We start from the raw sequence: 18846 nt of genomic DNA, 5'->3' as shown, positions 1-18846 counted from the left end.
TTGCACAACTGGACAAGGGGAGTGTTGCTCTCATGTGTGTGCCATGCTGTTCAGATTATGATGGCATGACCAAGACAGGAAGGAAGGGACGAGATTTGATTTTCCTTTGGGATCAATAAAGTACTTTTGAATTTACTAATGAAAGCCAGAGAAGTAGATGTGTAAAAACTGACAGAAAGTGGATGACGTAATGAGGTAAAAACCTGTTGCTGGTTACATCAAATTTATCACTTGAGGAAACGGTAATCTCAGTGTCCAATGTGATAAATCCCACATCAGAAACATCTAATTAACTGTTCAGCAACTTCATCAGACAAGGTTTTAATGGAGCATCCCTGTTGTCATTATATGAGAGGAGTAATAAGGAACTTATCTGTAATAAATTGTGCAGTATGAAGATAAGGTTGAGATGCGGGAGCTTTTTTTATGATTACATTTATTTAATTAACTGTGAAGTAGCCTATTCTCTTGAATGTTGCCGTGAGTGCTGTGAAAGAACAATTTGCCTCATTAGAAGATTCTTCTGCTTTTGTTTTTTGGCACTTAAATGTTTCAGGATATCAAGTGAGTTTTAATATCTGAGAAATATAACCAGAGTAAATACAAAAAGCAAAATGTTTTTGTTTATTGATTTGATGTGTCAAGGAAAAAAAGCTCTCAAAATCAATCTAGCTCTATTTGAAAATGTGATTACCACTCATGTCAGATTCAGTATATATGCACTACCAATCAGAAGTTTAAACAGATTCCCACTGATTTAAATGAGTAGGTGTGTCCAAACGTTTGACTGGTCGAACATCAGGACAGTGCTTGCTTAAAATAAGCTTTTTTTATGCTTTTAATTACTTTTAATATGGTTCACTTTACTGAATTTACCAACTGAATTGACTTTTGGCAATATTTCTTATTTCACAGCCAAGAATAAAACACTTTGGCATTGAGCTTCTTCATTATAATCCCTTACTAACGGTATTAAAACCCTTGTTGGGTAAAAGGCTGCTGTGCATAAGGAGTCTCTTCACTTGCAAGTCACATGTAATAAACACTTCGGCCAAATTGTTGTTTTATCAAAAGAGAAAAAAAAAGACTTTAGCTAGGTTTTTGTAATGACAGCATTGCAGAAAGCAATCTGTATAGCTAGGGAAATGTGACCTTTTGTCCTCAAAAATGGACAGCTGTGTATAGGTCATTGGCTGGATTGTAACAAATTGGAAACAGCAGGGCCATTTGTTGACTCCATGGTGAACTTGTTCTTTGCAAAGCAGCACCGTACTGCAACATGATATAGAAAACATGCAGAGCACATCATAAAAAAAGTATTTGGCCCCTTTCTGAATTTTTTCATTTAAACATTTGTTTGTCACAATGTTTCAAATAATCTAACCAGAGACAGCTATTGTGTGTTGTCACGTACAAGGTAATGGGGAAGTTTTTTTAAGCATATCTGATGCTTAAAAAAATGCCATTTCTAGTCTCAGTTGATTCTACAGGTCTTGCAGAAATCTCGAGTGGATGTGGCTTTTTTGGTTAATCGTAGTTAATACATGATTTTGCGAGTGCAAAAATATTTTTTGTCACAGGGGGAAAAGTTTGGAGAGCTTTTTGACCCCAATAATTTTAATCATAATTTGAAAGCTGCATTTTATATTTTGTCAGGTTATCTTTGTCTGATATTAAAATTAGTTTAATAATTGGGTATAAAACACTCGAGTGTTACAAAGAAGCAAAAACAAAAGGAGCAAATTCTTTTTTTTATATCTGTCAGGATGTGATTAAGAAAAAGCAACAAGACATTACCTCACTAGAAGTATCTTTAATGTTCTCTAATTTGTGGGTCTTTATCCAACTACATTTAGCTTAATTATTTAAAAAAAATATATTTCAGGGACATGGACCTCTTGTGCGTTTTCATGTGTTTCACAATAATTAAATTAATTTCCCTATGTAAAACATAAGCAAGTTGTATTACATTGGTTGGATTTCTAGATTCTGAATGTATTTTCCATACTAATAAATTTACTCAAAAAGGCTCTGTAGAACCATTCTTTGATTATGGTTGTGGAATAAGTCTAAATAATAAAAATGTCAATTTAATATTTGAATGATTGCAAATAATGCTACTATATTTCCCATTACTCACGCGCCAGTAGACATATTACATCACCAACTATTTCAGAAAAAAAACTAATTTCTTTAACCACATAACTTGATGGTTTACCACCCATGTACATGCACAGTTCACAGCTCCCCACTAGCCTGTTTGTGCATTTGTTCTGTCAACGTGTGTTAAATTGTACTGAGCTTATGGTAAAATCATGGATATAAGTTGAGCTCTAAAGGCACAAATTGTTTTCATTCTCTGCTGACTTAAATAAAATACTTCCTGCACATAATTAAACAAAGAAATTAAAAATCCATAAATCCATCCACAATGTCTCACCTACACCTCTGCACACAGATACAGAAAATAGCAGCCCAGGCAAACATAATTAGCACTTCTGTTGTTTCCCCTAACAATGTGTTTGATTTTATTGTTGCTTAAAAAAGCATTGCCACACATTCAACATGCAATTTTCCAACGTTTTATGCTTGCCAAAATGAAACCCTTCAAGTCACTCAAAAGCATATTTCAGACTATATTATATGGTTCTGTTGTGTTGCTGTATTGACTTGTATATGCAGACATGTTCATTCTTTTTCTAGTCTTGAGGTTTTATAAATTTGTTTTTATTTACATGCATTGGTTTGTAAAGAATCAATTTGCACTTTAGTTGTGCGAAATACAGCTACGTGTCAAAAATGTTATTTTTGTGAACATTATTTGCTTCAGCGATTTAATTCACAAAGAAAAAACAGTCTTGAGAGCATTGTGAACTAACGCAGCTAATTCAAGAGTTTGAAACCACATATTATATGATGTGGTTTGCAGCTAAAGTCAGTGGTTGAAAACATCACACTCGGATGTAGCCAGGCTATAACAACAGCAGTCATTGTATTAAGCCAGTCCTTAGCCACAAACTGCATCATCAGCACTTTATATTGATAAAGAGCAAAACTGGCTGTTGTTCAGTTGTCATATTTCCCTTTTCTGAATGGAGAAAATTTTTGCAACTGACTTGGAAATCAATGTCCAAGAATATATAGGATGATTGGCGATACACAAATTTCAATTTACCAATACTGTTTTAATTACCAAAACACTGACTGATTGACCAGGAAACTTGTCTGACCTCAACAATCGAGCAGCAGTGCCCAAGTACAGTTTTTGGAGAAGGACATGTCAAAAGAAACACGAGAGCCAACAATGTAGGCTAGCTGAAGGCTGTTGTTGAAGAAAACCAGGCCGTCTTAACAGCCCACAGGCTGTTGGACTTCATGCCACACTGCATTGATCCAGTAATTTGTCAAAACTAGGCTCGACCAAATACTGAGTGCATACCGTTTTGTCGAGAAACATTCCAAGAAATAAACTTGATTTCCATCCATCCATTTTCTTACACCCTTGTCCCTTAGTGGGGTCGGGAGGGTTGCTGGTGCCTATCTCCAGCTAGCGTACCTGGCAAGAGGCTGGGTCACCCTGGACAGGTTGCCAGTCTGTCGCAGGGCAACACAGAGACACACAGGATACACATCCATGCACACACACTCAGACCTAGGGGCAATTTGGAGAGGCAAATTAACCTGACAGTCATGTTTTTGGACTGTGGGAGGAAACCGGAGTACCCGGAGAAAACCCACGCATGCACAGGGAGAACATGCAAACTCCATGCAGAAAGACCGGGGCCAAGAATTGAACCCAGAACCTTCTTGCTGCAAGGCAACAGCTCTACCAACTGTGCCACTGTGCAGCCCTTATTTTCTTTCCTTATTTAATTTTCTCAGATGTTCTTGGTGTGTTGGGAATCCATCACACTTGTTCAGTCAGCATTTTTAATCCAGAATGAAATTCTGAGATAAGAGGTTTCTGAGTTTTAGGTTCTTTAACAAATTATACAGATTCAAAACAACTTTTGCAACACACTTAGGAGGACACAGCAAATATGAAAGCTGAAAATAAGTACTAAACTTGTATGCAGAAGGTAGAGAAATGAGGGGGGAAAAATAAATGAGAATTAATAATATGTTGCTATTGCAAACACTGCGTCTTTAGGGATGACTGCGCAGCACGATGAGGATTAAACTCCACACCTTTAAATTTGTGCATTCATTGAGTAGCAGCAAATCAATAATGATGCAATTCTTACACTTTTTAAAACATTCGGCTCCTGCATTCACGGCCAAGAGGACGTACTTAGATACATGTGCAGTTCTCACAGCAGATCTTTAATCTTACATGTATAAAGAAGGGAAGACCTTGCCACTTATATTGAGAGCAGAATGAAACATGAGTCAGAAACTTGCTTCCCACAGCTCTTCCTCCAGCAGTTTGTGTTGCTTCTGCTGCTTCTGTGGAAGATTCTGTACCAGAGATAATGCATATCGCTTCCAGTCTGATAATATGTGCACCACATTCATTCTGATTAAATTAAACGCATCAGTAAGCTAAATTAGGAAAGCAACATCTTACTTTGGAGGGCAATTTGAAGAAATGTACTTGCATGCAAGCAGTAGACCGTAAGATACAGAGAAAAACATAAATGGTCTTAATTAATTCTTAATTATTTGGGTTGGACAGTCACCATATACTGCTTTATGGCTCATCACTTGATGTGAGGATCAACTGAGGAAAAGAAGCTTCTTAATTAGGCACATAGATGCCTCAATCAATGACTGCTTTAATTACTAAGAAGTGTGGAGACACCATATGTTTCTTACATGGCACTATTTTATGAATGTGAGCTAGCATACATTTAATCTGTTCATTTTTCCAAGATAATTTCTGTGAACTTAGATGTGATGTTTGACTTTATCACAACAGGAGTATATAGCTTTGGAAATTCAGCCCAATGTGCAGCTAAAAACAACTATTGTTTTGAAATTTTGGGGCGCAGGGGAAGAGGATGCAGGGTATAAATGAATTACTTCAATAACAGATTATTAGTAAAAAAATAAAAAATAAAAAATAAACATGGCATAGCTGAAAACCCTAATAATGTCAGATTCTAAGTTTAGGATTTACAGTTTTCAAACTTATTGTGTTGTAATTTTTTCATGTTGTTTTAAGGAACATTACAGCAAACACCAATTTAGCTGTTAAAGGAGAACCTCAATTACAATTTAAGGTACAAAGTGTATAAAATGTACTCCCAAAAACAATTTCAAAAGCCCAGAAAAATAATGCAACTTCAAGGCTGCACACATAAAACTTTAGCGTCAGGTTAATTAATCTCCCATTCGCCAATATATCCAAGAATGTCATCCAAATGTTTTCAGCTCACTGGCCTTCATCAAAGCATGAACCAAGTTATTGGAGATCAACTTACTTCATTAAGTCGGAAATGCCAGATATTAAAAATTTAAAATAAATAAAAAAGATAAGGTTAGATAAACATAGTGTATGCAGTGTGAAGACCTGCATCTATTTTTATTATTCAAAATAAACTCAGGACAAAAAAATAAGGATTTTGTTTGTTTGTTTGTCATCAGAATCTCCCTGATGGGATTCTGTTTTAAAATATTTTTGTTCAAGTTTCTGGACTTATGAAAACAAAATAACTAGTGGATATATAGTAAAATCAGGAAGTCAAATGTAACATGATCTATTGGTGTTTAATGTAATCTTTTTCATTACAGTGACAGATTTCTGTCATAAGAATTTTTATTTGTGACATTGATAAATTGAAATGAATGATGTTTGAAAACTCCTAAAACTCAGTGTAAACTATTTTTTTTCTATTTTCTCCACCGTTTGTTCCATGAGTGTCAATAAACGTCAATAAAGTCGACATTATGATTAAATACAGGTGCAGTTTAGCGATACAAATCACACTTGTTTATGGAAATGGTGTCTTGAAGAAACCCATTTCAAATGGATATGTATTTCAAGAGCAATATTTGTGTTTTTGGGCTATGATTGCTGTGCAGTCATAGACATACAGCTATATAAAAGACTGCAAAGTAGTAATAGTTTCACATCACTTTTATTTTTTTATCACAACAGTAACACCTCTAATGTGACTTTTGTCAAACAATCACTTAACGGTATTTGTTTTTAATATTAACTCTTCAAAATGTTTGTTCATGCTCTAATGAAGGTAATTAGGATGAAACGTAAATAATATATATTTAACTCAGCTTACATTATATAAACATTTGCATGAAACATTGATACTTTGAATGGAATGGGAGAGCCGTTTCTGTTTCTTGGCTTTGATAAGTTTCATCATATTTTCAATGAAGTTAATGTGGGCACTAGAAACACCGCTGCTGTTTGCCTTGGGAACCAATGCAAGGATTTAAGACCACATCCAGGATTTAACATACTGCCCAGCAGCAGCAGCAACAGAGTGCCTCAAGAAACGGCTAAACGAGCTCAGATAAGATAAATAGCAAAGTTAAGCTTAAGAATCTCTCAGTTAAAGGCAACAAACTAAATTTACTTTAATTTAATAATCTGAGCTAAGAAAAAAAAAAACTATTTTGTACTTTATGTCCTCTGCATGAGAAAGATGAATTTTTCTTAAACCTCATGGGTCGTGCAACTCGAAGGTGTATAAAAAAGTAATTTACTCCTATTTAGGTGTACAAGCTTCCTTTGTTGTGCTGCTGTATCTGTTCAACCTACAGTTGCACTTTTAGTTTCTGTGTTTTATGAACAAGGCAGCTTGTTGCCATTATTATTTTTTTTATCTAGATGCTTTACAATTTTAGGAGAGTACATATGAGAGGCACGCACAGGTCATCAAAACACAAACACTAAAAGAAATAAAGGCCATAAATATCTTTAAAACAATACACACATTCTGCAATAGCATAATCTTATTGTGGAAATATACCGACACATTTTCTACATATGAGGGTCAAGTGTCCAACTGGTTCCAGTGAATGTTCAAGAAAAATGGTTCAGAAAAAATGCTTTAGCAATCTGTCACTAACAATCTGATTTATGTTCATAGCACATAAAGTGAAACATTCCAGTGAACTGCTGCCCTGCATAAAAATGTACCTTTTTTCTTACTCTGTCACGTTTTAACTCCAGTGTCCTGATAACTATGTGTTAATGTAAACAATAATGAAATCTGACAGACATGCTAATATAAGACATTTTAAAAATGTGCAAAATTTTTCTGAACCTAATTTAGAATGAACTTAGCTCTAAATTACAATTTGTTTGACTGCGTTGTGTGATTATGGTGGGTTGGACCAACATGCAAACCTGACCTGACTCCACTGAGCAAAGTTATAAAACAAAGCAAAATCTAACCAATATATCAAAGGATCTGATATAACAGCTAGACTTTATATTCAAATACAAGGGGAAAAAAAAAAAGATTTTTATTTTTTCCACTTCAGTTGTGAATGTGTATTAAAAGTAGGGCTGTCAATCAATAAAAAAATGTAATCAGATTAATCACGCTCTGGCCCTGTAAATTTGAAATATAAATATGCATCCAGCCTAGCGCCCACCATAGTTCGTGCATTTGAAATTACGAGCTAGTACAGATGCACTCATGCAGGCTGGCGACGCAACGTATAAAACTTGAAAATGTTCAACTCTTACTGCAGTCACTCATCTCTGAAATAGTACTATTTTGCGTAATCGCCGTTATTTTAACGCATTAAAGTGTTCAGATTAATTGCACGCTTTAACAAGTTAATGTTGATGGCACTAATGAAAAGTAACTTATTTCAACTGTAAACCGTTTTGAATTTTTTTATTTATTTTTTTTTTACAGAAGTACATCTGTTCAGTTCTGGGTTGGATTTTTTTTTCGTATGTAAATTCATAAAAATTTACATTTAGCCCTGCATGTTGCTCATGCAGGGCTAAAGATTAAATTTTTATTTTTGGGTGGGGAGGCTATCAAAAAAGTCAAAATCAGAATTAGAAACATTCATATAGCAAAAACCTGAAAACATATTGAAGAAAAACAATTAAAGCCCAACCAAACTGAGGCTGACACTGGTACATCTTGTGAAATGGCAATGTGTGCCTCACACCATGTTTAAAATGCATGGATACATTTCTCATTGGCACTAAGATAATGAGCACTAACCACAGGAACCCTGCTGTGTTTGAAGTGATTCATGCTGAGATTAAAGACGTTTTTGACTGAGATTTTAAACCCCCTTTAGTTACAAGATTACGTCACTAATCTGAAGATAACCCTGTAAAGTAGAAAATGTTTTGTCATGGTTAGAGACCGAAGCATGTACATTTTAATGTCGTAAATGGGCATGTGTTCCTCTCTAAGAGTAGATATCACTTACATAATCCCAGACTTCACCACCAGGGATGGAGACAATTAAAAAATGTTGCTACTGGTTTTCCATTATAGACAGAAGAAAGTTTATTAAACAGAGTAATGAAAAAGTTAATTTGGTTTTCTTGTCATATCAGCATAGATGGGTCTAGCTCTAAACATTGTATCCAGGCAAACGGGCAGTCTATGGAGCACCTTCACTCCCAATAGGAGGTTTTTTTTAGTAAATGTTATTCAGTTATGGAAAAACAATGAGTGGGCAGGAGGAGAAACAAAGCGCCTTTTACCCAGTAGAATGAAGACAAACAAAAAATAAGTAAATCACTAAGACTAAAATAAATATAAAATAAAATGCACTTGGGGTTGTCAACTAGTTTACACTTTTCAGCAAAATATATATGTTGCCAGGGCAATTATTTATTCTGCACTCTAACCTCAGTGGAAGAGGCACAAGAAAAATACATTTGTGAAAGAAATGTTAAAAGTCCAAAATTAACAAATATTAAACTTAGTTTCCATGCAGTGTTACATGTGACAGAAACCTAACATTGCACATTACCCAGACCATGCCATTGTTGTGAAACATGGCCGGGGCTTCATCTTGTGGAGACACTTTTCAGCAGGGATAGAGAAACCAGTTAAAATGGTGTTGATCCAACACATAAAATCCCATTAAATCCTAAAAATACATTGAGGTTTGAGGTTGTTCTATGACAAACTGTGAAAAGTTTCACACTCTTAAAAGCCACTGCAGAAATCCGCTCTGTCCTGGGAATGCCTCTGGATTCCCCAATAGAAATTCAAGTGGGCTACTGTCAAGATGAATGACTGAGTTTACTTCCTGGATCCATTAACTCTGTAAGTCAACCAATATGAATGGGTTGTTCAGTCATAAGACTATAAATAACATCCAGACAAGGTTTTTATTTTATGAACTGGCAGAAATTAAGGCATAAATAAATTTCTCTCAAAAAGAATACTTATTTGATGCAACTGTATTATGAACTATGGTTCATAATACAAATTCATAATACAAATACACATTTTATTTGATGCAAATAATAGAATATTTTATTCTTATATTCATAAGAATATTATAAGCAAGAGGCACGCTAAGCCTCTTGCTTAGCATGCTAAGCAAGAGGCAACCTCAAAGGACATCATAAATATATCAATCCATATACAAGATCTTTTTGATGTTAGATATAAATCAAAAATATATATATTTTTGCTCCAACTCTAAGAGAATAAATAAATCTCACAAAATTTGCTTGAAGTAATTATGCAAACTGGAGACCCTTACTGGTTGCAGAGAATAACAGGATTGCAGATTGTCGAAACCTTGGGATTTTGCTCAACAGAATCCGCCTTAATTGGACTCAACAAGCACATCAAAGTACAGGTAATGGCCTTAACAAGTCCAATGGAGTTGCCATTACACATGATTTGTGGGTTTGGCTACATCTTGTGCTTTACACAGGATGTTCTGTACTCAGTTCACTCAGACACTGTAGTAAAATGATGCAGTTTTTTGAATGTACTAAAACTCCAGTCACATTATTCTGATTTTAATTCAATATGAAATTGTCTTGGTCCTAGAGATTGATTAGCTGACCGATTGTATGAACTCAGAAAAAGTTCTATTTGCATTCTTCCCCAAAACTGTACTTAAAGACCAAATAACTTTGAAGATGCTAATGACGGATGGTGTAATGTTGCACTGAGATACTAGGTTCTCTTTTAATAAAGTGAACTTAGTGATATTTGATACATGCATGTTACTAATATTTTGTTTCAGCTTCATGCATCTCTCTAAGTAGGTTGGTTTAGTGCCAAATAAATTGGATTTTAAAAACTCCAAAAACAAACTGTTGGGATCGTGAGAGTAGGCCTGTTGCGATAAACGATAAATCAATTAATCGGACGATAAATTAAACCTATCGACCTCATTTTAATTAGTCTCTTCCGGCCTTTTTTCTTTCTGTTGATGACACTGAATGAAAAAAGGCTCAGCTCCGGTGCTCTCCACTGACCCTCCCTAACTCATTTCCTTAGTCTAATGTGCAGCGTACATTATAGCACATTACACGAGTTGTCGGCCATTTTTCAAAACCTGAGACACACATTAGTCGACAGAAATCCTAGCTATAACGGTTCGATCGGGTTCGTTGTGCCGTGTGGTGTCCAGCCACATGGGCACAAAATAACGGCTGCAAGTCCAGTTAACCAATTTTAAAATCCGGCATTAATCAATGCTTTACTAGAATCTACCTGTGATGCATGTGGCTAGAGTCAGCGTAAAGTCCTGACTGAATGAAAATCATTATAACCTATTTATGTCATGTTAACGAAAAACAGCTGAAAACTTACCAGGATCTAAGATTGTCATAAGGGGGAAATAGGGGCAAAAAATGGTGTAGTATGAACTACTGCATTAGGTAGTCGGATTTGCCCTTTTACTCTATTTAAATCTAGTGATTACTGAAGGGCAATATAGTATACAGACTTCATAATCTGCACTCTTTTGGTTGAATGCAGTATTTATTTCCACTTGGGCTTTATGTTGTTTAGTTTTTATTCAAGTAAGTTTTTTTGTTAAAGGAGAAAGAGAATCCATTTTATTTTTGTTTTTGGTTATTTAGTTCATCAGTTCCAGTGTTACGTGTTCTTTTGAAAATAAGGTGTATCCATCAGGAAATCGCATGTATTAGTAGTCATTTCCATTAACTCAGTGTCAAAAGGTCTTGAAACAATATTATCCATCCATCCATTTTCTTGCACCCTTGTCCCTCAGTGGGGTCGGGAGGGTTGCTGGTGCCTATCTCCTGCTAACGTTCCAGGCGAGAGGCGGGGTCACCCTGGACAGGTCGCCAGTCTGTCGTAGGGCAACACAGAGACACACAGGACAAACAACCATGCATGCACACACTCACACCTAGAGACAATTTAGACAGACCAATTAACCTGACAGTCATGTTTTTGTACTGTGGGATGAAACCGGAGTACCCGGCGAGAACCCACGCATGCACAGGGAGAACATGCAAACTCCATGCAGAAAGACCGGGGTCAAGAATTGAACCCAGAACCTTCTTGCTGCAAGGCAACAGCTCTACCAACTGTGCCACTGTGCAGCCCCAACAATATTATCGATTATCGCAATAATTTTTGTAGACAATTAATCGTACAGTAAAATTTGTTATTGTGACAGGCCTACGTGTGAGTGTTATGCGTGTTGTGAGTCTTCCCTGAAGAGAGGCTCTGCATGGTAGACACTCACCTTCACGGATCCAGATTACTCCTCCACGCTGAGATGCCGCCACCAAGTCACATTCACATTTATCCTACCGCAGAATGAGAATGAACTTGGTTCCTCGTCTAACATCTTCTCCTCCATTTCTAGATGCCGTCTCCAGTCCAGTCCACTTTACATTCTGTAAAAATAAACTCTTGAGTTATGTTTTTTAGACTGCATCCCCTTGTGATTCTGCATGTGTGTCAGGAGACTTTCTGAAAGCATAAATACATTTTCCAAAATCCCTTTTCGTTATCATCTAGGTTTTCTTTCAATGTTGTCTCCTGTAACATTTATATTTTATTTGTTCAAGATATAGAAAGATAAATAAAAAACTCTTTACACTTTTATGCTAATTTAAAAATTCCTCAAGTGAATGAATGTAGTGTGAAGCTCCATGGAGATTAGATGAAGTGTTGTACAGGTCATTTACCATCTCCGCTCAATCTGCTCTCTACCCTCTTTGACAACCTGCCCTGAAATGTCTCATCTCTCCTGTCGTTTTTTGTTGTCCAGTTATATCTCTGTTTAGTTTCCAATCCCTGGAGCCAACTCCATATGCCAGTTTGCATCCGAGTTTCTGCAAATTTTGATGCATTGGTGTGCGGACTTCCAACCTCCGTACACCGCTTGACCTTGTCCAACCATCCGTATCCCATCATTTTCCCACAGGTGGATTGTTTTTTGGTCTTTATGCACCTGTATGTTGGTGCCCATGTTAACGTGCAGCATTTGTCCTTTTGCATTCAAGCAGATGAGCTCTTTTCATAATCTTTGCACAGGTGTGTGTGTGTGTGTGTGTGTGCGCACGCGCATTTGATAACATGCATGTGTTTAAGCCAACAGGGCACCTGCAGGCACAGTCTATTCAATTTAGCAAGTTCAGGAGAGGAGTGGGTCACCAGTCAGACATTGTTTAGTCAACACACATCAGATTTACACAGCTACACACACATCCTTGAAAACAAGAAATAATCTTGCAATTGGATTACACAAACTGCAGGCAAAATGAAAACATCACTAAAGTTGCTATTTTAGTATAGGCTCTCTTTTTATACCTTTAAAATAGGGCTTCTAAAAACACTGCAGGGATTTCACCTCATTTTTGGTGTCCTAATCCAAATTCCAGCCCTAGTCGTTAACTGTAAAAAATTTATTTCTATTCCTAAATTAAATAATCTGCAGTCACACTCCATGTCTAAGAATAGTCAGGGTACTGGAGATTTATTCTCACTTTGGCTGAACTTTGACTCTGTCAAGCTATGTATGACTTAGCTTGGTAAAAACCTGCCTTGGCTTTGTATAGAGACTCTGGGCTCTCATCTATTGAAAGACAATTGCTTCCTGGATTTGTAGACTTTGTTGATGTTTTAAATGTTACCCAATCGCTATCGTTTGCCCGTAATACACCATTCTTGATGCCACAAAGCTTACTGGAAATTGACTGCACCTGATGAAACCAGATTTGTGTCAAGCGGAGTAGCATAGGAAGGCAATGGCCAGGCTACTCCTGGCCATTCTATCTAACTTGATCATTCCTGGAAGACTCTATCAGGAAGATGTAGTGTAGCAGGGAGAAGAGGGTGAAGGCAGATGGGAATAAGCAGAGGGTACAGAAGAATAAAGTATATTCATTAATTCATTCAAGACCCTCCTCCTGGGTCTGATTGGTTGTTTCTAGTTGGCACTACAAGCACTGGGAGAAAACCGAAGTGCTAGTTTTTTTTTTTTTCCTAGATTTTAACCTAGTTTAGCCTACTTTAGTACAGTTTAAATCCTGACCAGATTCATTACTATAAGTCATTACTCTCTCTTCTTGCCTGTTTTCACTGTCTAAATAATTAATATAACATGTATTAAACGTCCCCTATTGTCATAAAATAAGAAAACATAGGTACAGAAGATTCAAACATGTTCCAAGATACTAATTTCAAGTCCATATCAATTCATGTTTACTAGTATTTATCCATTATACCCCACTAATTATTGTGGTGCAACTAAAGATCTGCCTATGTTTTTATAATGTAAGGCATCGCACATCAATAAAATCTGAGATTTTTATGTTTGTAAAAAACATTTAAAATGACAGCCTAGTTTAAAGTGAAATGTGAGAACAACAATGCTTGTTATTGAGCTGGTGTGTCTGTGTGCATGTTTTAGTATACAAGAAGGTGATGTAATCTTAGGAAGCTGTGGGTGTGTGTAGGCATCCAGTGCATTGGTAACGCAACACACACACACAAAAGAAAAAGCGTGTTCACACTGTTTATGTTTGGAACCTTTTTGCCTGGCTCTTGAACATGTTTTCACTTTAAGTTTGGTTCAGATGGAAGGTGAGAACGGACCCAGAGGAACACAGCACACCCCCTTGCAAAGCTCCACGTGAGAATGAAAGTCTCAGGTAAGGGATCAGGAGGGAGAAGTCAAGCATAGCTGCAATCAGTCTTTCACCAAAACATAACAATATGGACTCCATCTGCTCTGAGATCAATACATTTACATAATCTTCTAAAAAGGGGCACAGGCATATCTCCACATACACACAGATAGAAATCCAGTACAAATTGAATGCTATGCCTTCAAAAAGAATACTTTCAAAAGAAGTACTCACTACCTCTGCGAGGAAATGCTTATATCATGTGGAACATTTTTACGGCTGGGAAACTTGATTTTGTGCTTTTGAGAAGCACAAACAAATTTTGTCCTGAATGTTCAGCTGGAGCTAGAGCCATTCAAGCTAGTTTGTTCTGATGTGAATATAAATATTTTTCAACAATAGAACTTCTGATTTTACAGTGTTTTCCCCAAGCCCAGGCTTTACAAAAGGCTTTGTTTTAAATGTCAACCTTCTCACTCAGTAATTCCAAGGTTCAATCTGAAAGCCAGTTTCTATGCAAAGTAGGGGACTGCCTCGCACATACAATTTTTACATCTAATAAAGCACATTTTGTTTGTGTGCTGCCCGTTTCATTTTGTGTAAATTATGTTAACAAAAGGAACTGAAAATTAATTTAGCAACAGAGGGAGTGAAAAGACAAAAACGGAACAAAAATAAAACTGTCTGGGGTGTTTTTTTATAACTTTTCATCAAAGCTACCTTTTGAGTTTGTGGCCTGTAGAAAACACTAGTCCAAATGCTTTACTTCATTAACATCAGCAAATGTTGGAACCCTTTTTTTACCTTTCATAAAATGTCCTGCTATGAGATAACAAAACAATTATACTTACTAGACTAGACTATTGCATTATCAAGCAACAACTTGTTTCAGCTGGATTGTGTATCAGTCTGGGTATAAAACTCCTATTGTCCTGAATGAGTCTAGGCTAAGTGAAATGTTTGTGGAAGAGCACATAAATTTTAATAAGTTTAGGCACATGTAAACAATAGGCTAGAAGGAAATGTTATTGTGCCGTGTGTCTGCTGTGGCCACCTCGTGGTGCTGTTGAAATGATTTTAAAAACCCCATAAAAAAACAGTTTAAATGTTTAACTTAAACTTAAATTTTGCTGAATACCTTTTCTTTATCTTCGATCAAGATATTATAAAAATGTATAAATGCCACTCATGTTTTTAGGCAGGCACAACCTATTGATACTGCTTACAGAAGAAATGCATGTTGGCTAATCTGAAAATTTGAAACTCTTACAGAAGGGGTGGTGTTTATGGAGAACCAACATTCAGGTAAAAGGAAGATTGAAGTGGAGTATAAATAAAGATTTTTAATGCAAAAAGACAAACGAATTCTAAAAAAGTGAATTGAAAATAATGAAACAATATAAATCAAAAACACAGGGAACATGATGGAAAGTCAGAACTGTACTGAGTAGATGGAGCAGTAGTGACAAAAGATCAAATGGGAATATGTACGGTGAAGAACTGATGAGAAGGGGAGGAGGAATAGGCGAAGTGACATTTGTCTTGTTTACTCATTTTTAGCTAGCTTTACCACACGCTTAAGGAAAAAATACCCACTGTCAAGTGATTATAAAATGACAAAGGTAGATATAGGAGTCAACTGCTAGTCTTGTGGTTTGAAGCATGATGACAATCAGTGGACCATATGAAGATCAGTCGTGTCCTAAAAATGCACAGTGAGAGGAGAATAAAATATATTTTCAGACCTGCAAGCTTTCACACAATGACTGACCATACTACACAGTCACCTTCTTTAAATTGTATCTCCATATGCAGTGATGTGGAGGACAATCCTTTTAGTATTTACATTTCATTTTGGTCCTCTGTCATCCTTTGATATTTTGGTGTCATTGTCATTACTCTCAAAGTGAGTTTAGATAAGCCAGGAATGCAAGTATCCATACTCCTACACATGTTGGGATGAGCATGGGCTCCAGTTTGAGTCAATTTAGTGATGCCTATGTCTCTGTGGACACAAGAATGTGGTCAAATTCATTTGAGAGAGTTATCCATGCAGCAAGCTGAAAACAGGAAATGGGATTATCAACAGAAAAAATGTCACATTGGGCATAATACACTGAAGATGATACAAACAGCAAAAATAACAGCTCAATATCATACTGAAGAGTCTTCTATGGAAAACTACCTTTAGTTTCTCTTCTATATGAGTTTGTGTTGATGTTGATTCACTATGTTGATTTCTTTAATAGTGTGTAACACTTTAATGACATTGGTAGACAAGTTAATGATCTGCCCTTAGTATACCTACCCACTGAATGCTGGGAGAGTCTGTAGATTCTTTATAAGACACCTTAATAATTCTGACCATCGTAGTCAATACACACTAGACTCCAAAAGTTTAACTATCCACAGTGAACTTCACAGCAGTCGGTCAGCATCCAAAAAGAAATAGATTCTGCTAATGATTTGCACTGCCATAAAACCTAGTGTATTTTTTTGTGGAGTCACTGACACACACAAAAAAATACACTAGCAGAAAAGAGTGAAAATCTGCAGCTTCAAGTTTCCATGTCTCTGCTTGACTAAGTAACTACTGTGGAGAGAAAATAATGAAACAAGCAGCAGTTTTGGTTCCACACAGTTGGGTCTTTACTTTCCTTATATCAAAATGAACCTCTTAGGGTATTCAGATCTAGGTAAGGAAGAAAGCAGCAGCATGAAAATCAACTCACAGTTTATGAACATCACACATGGTGAATCAAAGCCAGCTCAGTGATCTAAGAGTAAAATGAACACCCCAATAAAGCCATGGAAAGATATTGTTATGATGCCATTTTACTTCTAGTGCTCACTTATTGTATTGCTCCATTTGTGTGTTTACTATAATTAGGTTATTCTTTTAAGGGAACAGCAGCACAAACTGCTGATAAAGCATACATGTTCATGAATCTCTTACATGTATTCTATCCAAACAAGCTCATAAAGACGGTCTCATATCCCAAGCAGAAATAGTACAATGTTAATGAACCCCTTGGCACGCCAACACAACATGCCCAGATGTAGGAAGAGATTACTCCTCATAATAAAGTCCTAATGAAGCTCCTCTGCCGAGTCCTAGATTTCAGGGTCAGGGTGATGGGTGCTTCTTGCATTGACTTATACTAAAGAAAGCCATGATCTCAACAGCCAATTAAAAGGAATATCTACACAGACCCCACATGTACAATCATCCAAAGAGACAAAAAAGGAAGTTTATTTCTGCATTTCCTGCATGTAGGAATAAGATGTGAGATCAGCTGTGTTCTCCAGTGTCTGGGGTGAGCTGAGGTATTGCTGTGGCATAAAAGTGATGATAAAATAATTAATGCAACAGTTCCACATGCATTAAATGGGTGTTGTGTAATTTATGAATTTTGCATGTGCAACCAAAGGCCTCCTCCATGGTCATGCATTTTCTATCTGTCTGTGCTTTCTTATTTTGGAAATTTGCCACATTTCATCTGTGAATGCCACAAATCACAGATGAAATGTGTGTTCAGCATGTCAATGTCCTGTTTGTTGAACAAAAATACGAGAGGAAGCATTTTTGTGTAATCCGTCTTCACTGAAATTAAAATACTGCATAAGAACCCGTCATTGTGTCTGATGAGGCTAATCATTTTCAAGGATACAAGTTCTTTGAGAGTCAGGTTTTTCTCAGGTAGCTCTTTCATGGTTAGAGGTGTGATTGGACTGTCTTAGTTATATGATCAAATAATCAGATTTCAAAATGCCTCGAAGCAATAATGTAATAATCTCAAGGCATCAAAATACTGCAAAGCTTCCATACCTGCTGGCTTCACAAAACTATCACATGCACACCTCATGGTTTTCTAAATATTATGTACATATTTATGTAAGTATCATCTACTAAATGTGAATTTTTATCATGGGTAGGATTGGTAAAAGAGTTTGTTTGTCAAGCTATGGGTGAAAAAGCTAAATAGTTCATACAAAATAACTACCTAATTAACAGCAGAAGCACTTTTTTTTCCAATATAGCACCCTGATGGTTAAAGTGAAAAATAATTTTATCATCCTTTAAAGCTCATCAGTTTTTTAGAGAAATGCAAGATCAGACAGATTGTCTTTATCACAACTCAAATCCAGGCATTTTGTTTCCTCAGCAACAGTCACTTTTAGCTTGGCACAAGATAAGCTTTGATAAATGTGACAAAGAAAAAAAATAATTTGTGACCATACCTTTTATAAGTAAATATAGAAAGAAAATGTTGCACATCCAACATTTTGAACAAAGCATTTTACTGGGGTTAGGTACAAGACCATTAATCACCCTGTGTCATAAAAAGTTCCAGGAGTTTCAATTGACTGGATCTGACCTGCAGATATATAAATTCATTTAGTCTTTTGAACCTGGTTGTGGGCAGTTTAAAAGTAAAATCAGTGAACTGCATTTTTTTCTTTTAGACTCAACAGTGACCAAAACATATTCCACTCTTTGAGACAGAATTTCTATGAAACATTGCTTTAAAAAATGTAATAATAACCACAATGTTCTACAGAAACAAATTACTTTTAAACTAATGTGAATCCCATTCTAAGTATCGCCAGTAACCTCCGGTGGTGGACAGTGCAACTTTGGGTGCCTAGTAGTTTGACACCCAAGTCTCTGAAAAGCTGTGTCATCTCTCTGCTTGCAAAATGAATGCCGAGATAAAATATCTTGCAGAGATCAAAGCAGAGATCCTTTCAGCTCTGCTCTCGTAAAGGTCACCTCAATAGATAATAGAATGGGATGTCTTTGAGCAAAAGGA

The 18846-nt window shown here is 36.3% G+C and overlaps 1 long non-coding RNA gene across 1 annotated transcript in view; it reads right to left on the bottom strand.

Moving 5' to 3' along the window:
- The window catches only part of LOC145554730 (uncharacterized), a 50102-nt gene that overhangs the window by 27256 nt on the left and 4000 nt on the right, over positions 1 to 18846 (bottom strand). The window contains exon 2 of the long non-coding RNA XR_014090719.1: positions 11641 to 11794. This is a non-coding gene — a long non-coding RNA (uncharacterized LOC145554730). The remainder of the gene's footprint in view (positions 1 to 11640; positions 11795 to 18846) is intronic.

The sequence above is a fragment of the Poecilia reticulata genome, chromosome 13 (assembly GCF_904066995.2).
Source record: "Poecilia reticulata chromosome 13, P_reticulata-male-v2, whole genome shotgun sequence".
NCBI classification, from domain to species: Eukaryota; Metazoa; Chordata; class Actinopteri; order Cyprinodontiformes; family Poeciliidae; genus Poecilia; species Poecilia reticulata.
Note: the sequence above shows the minus strand (reverse complement) of the source record. Positions and strands in the feature narration are given on the sequence as shown.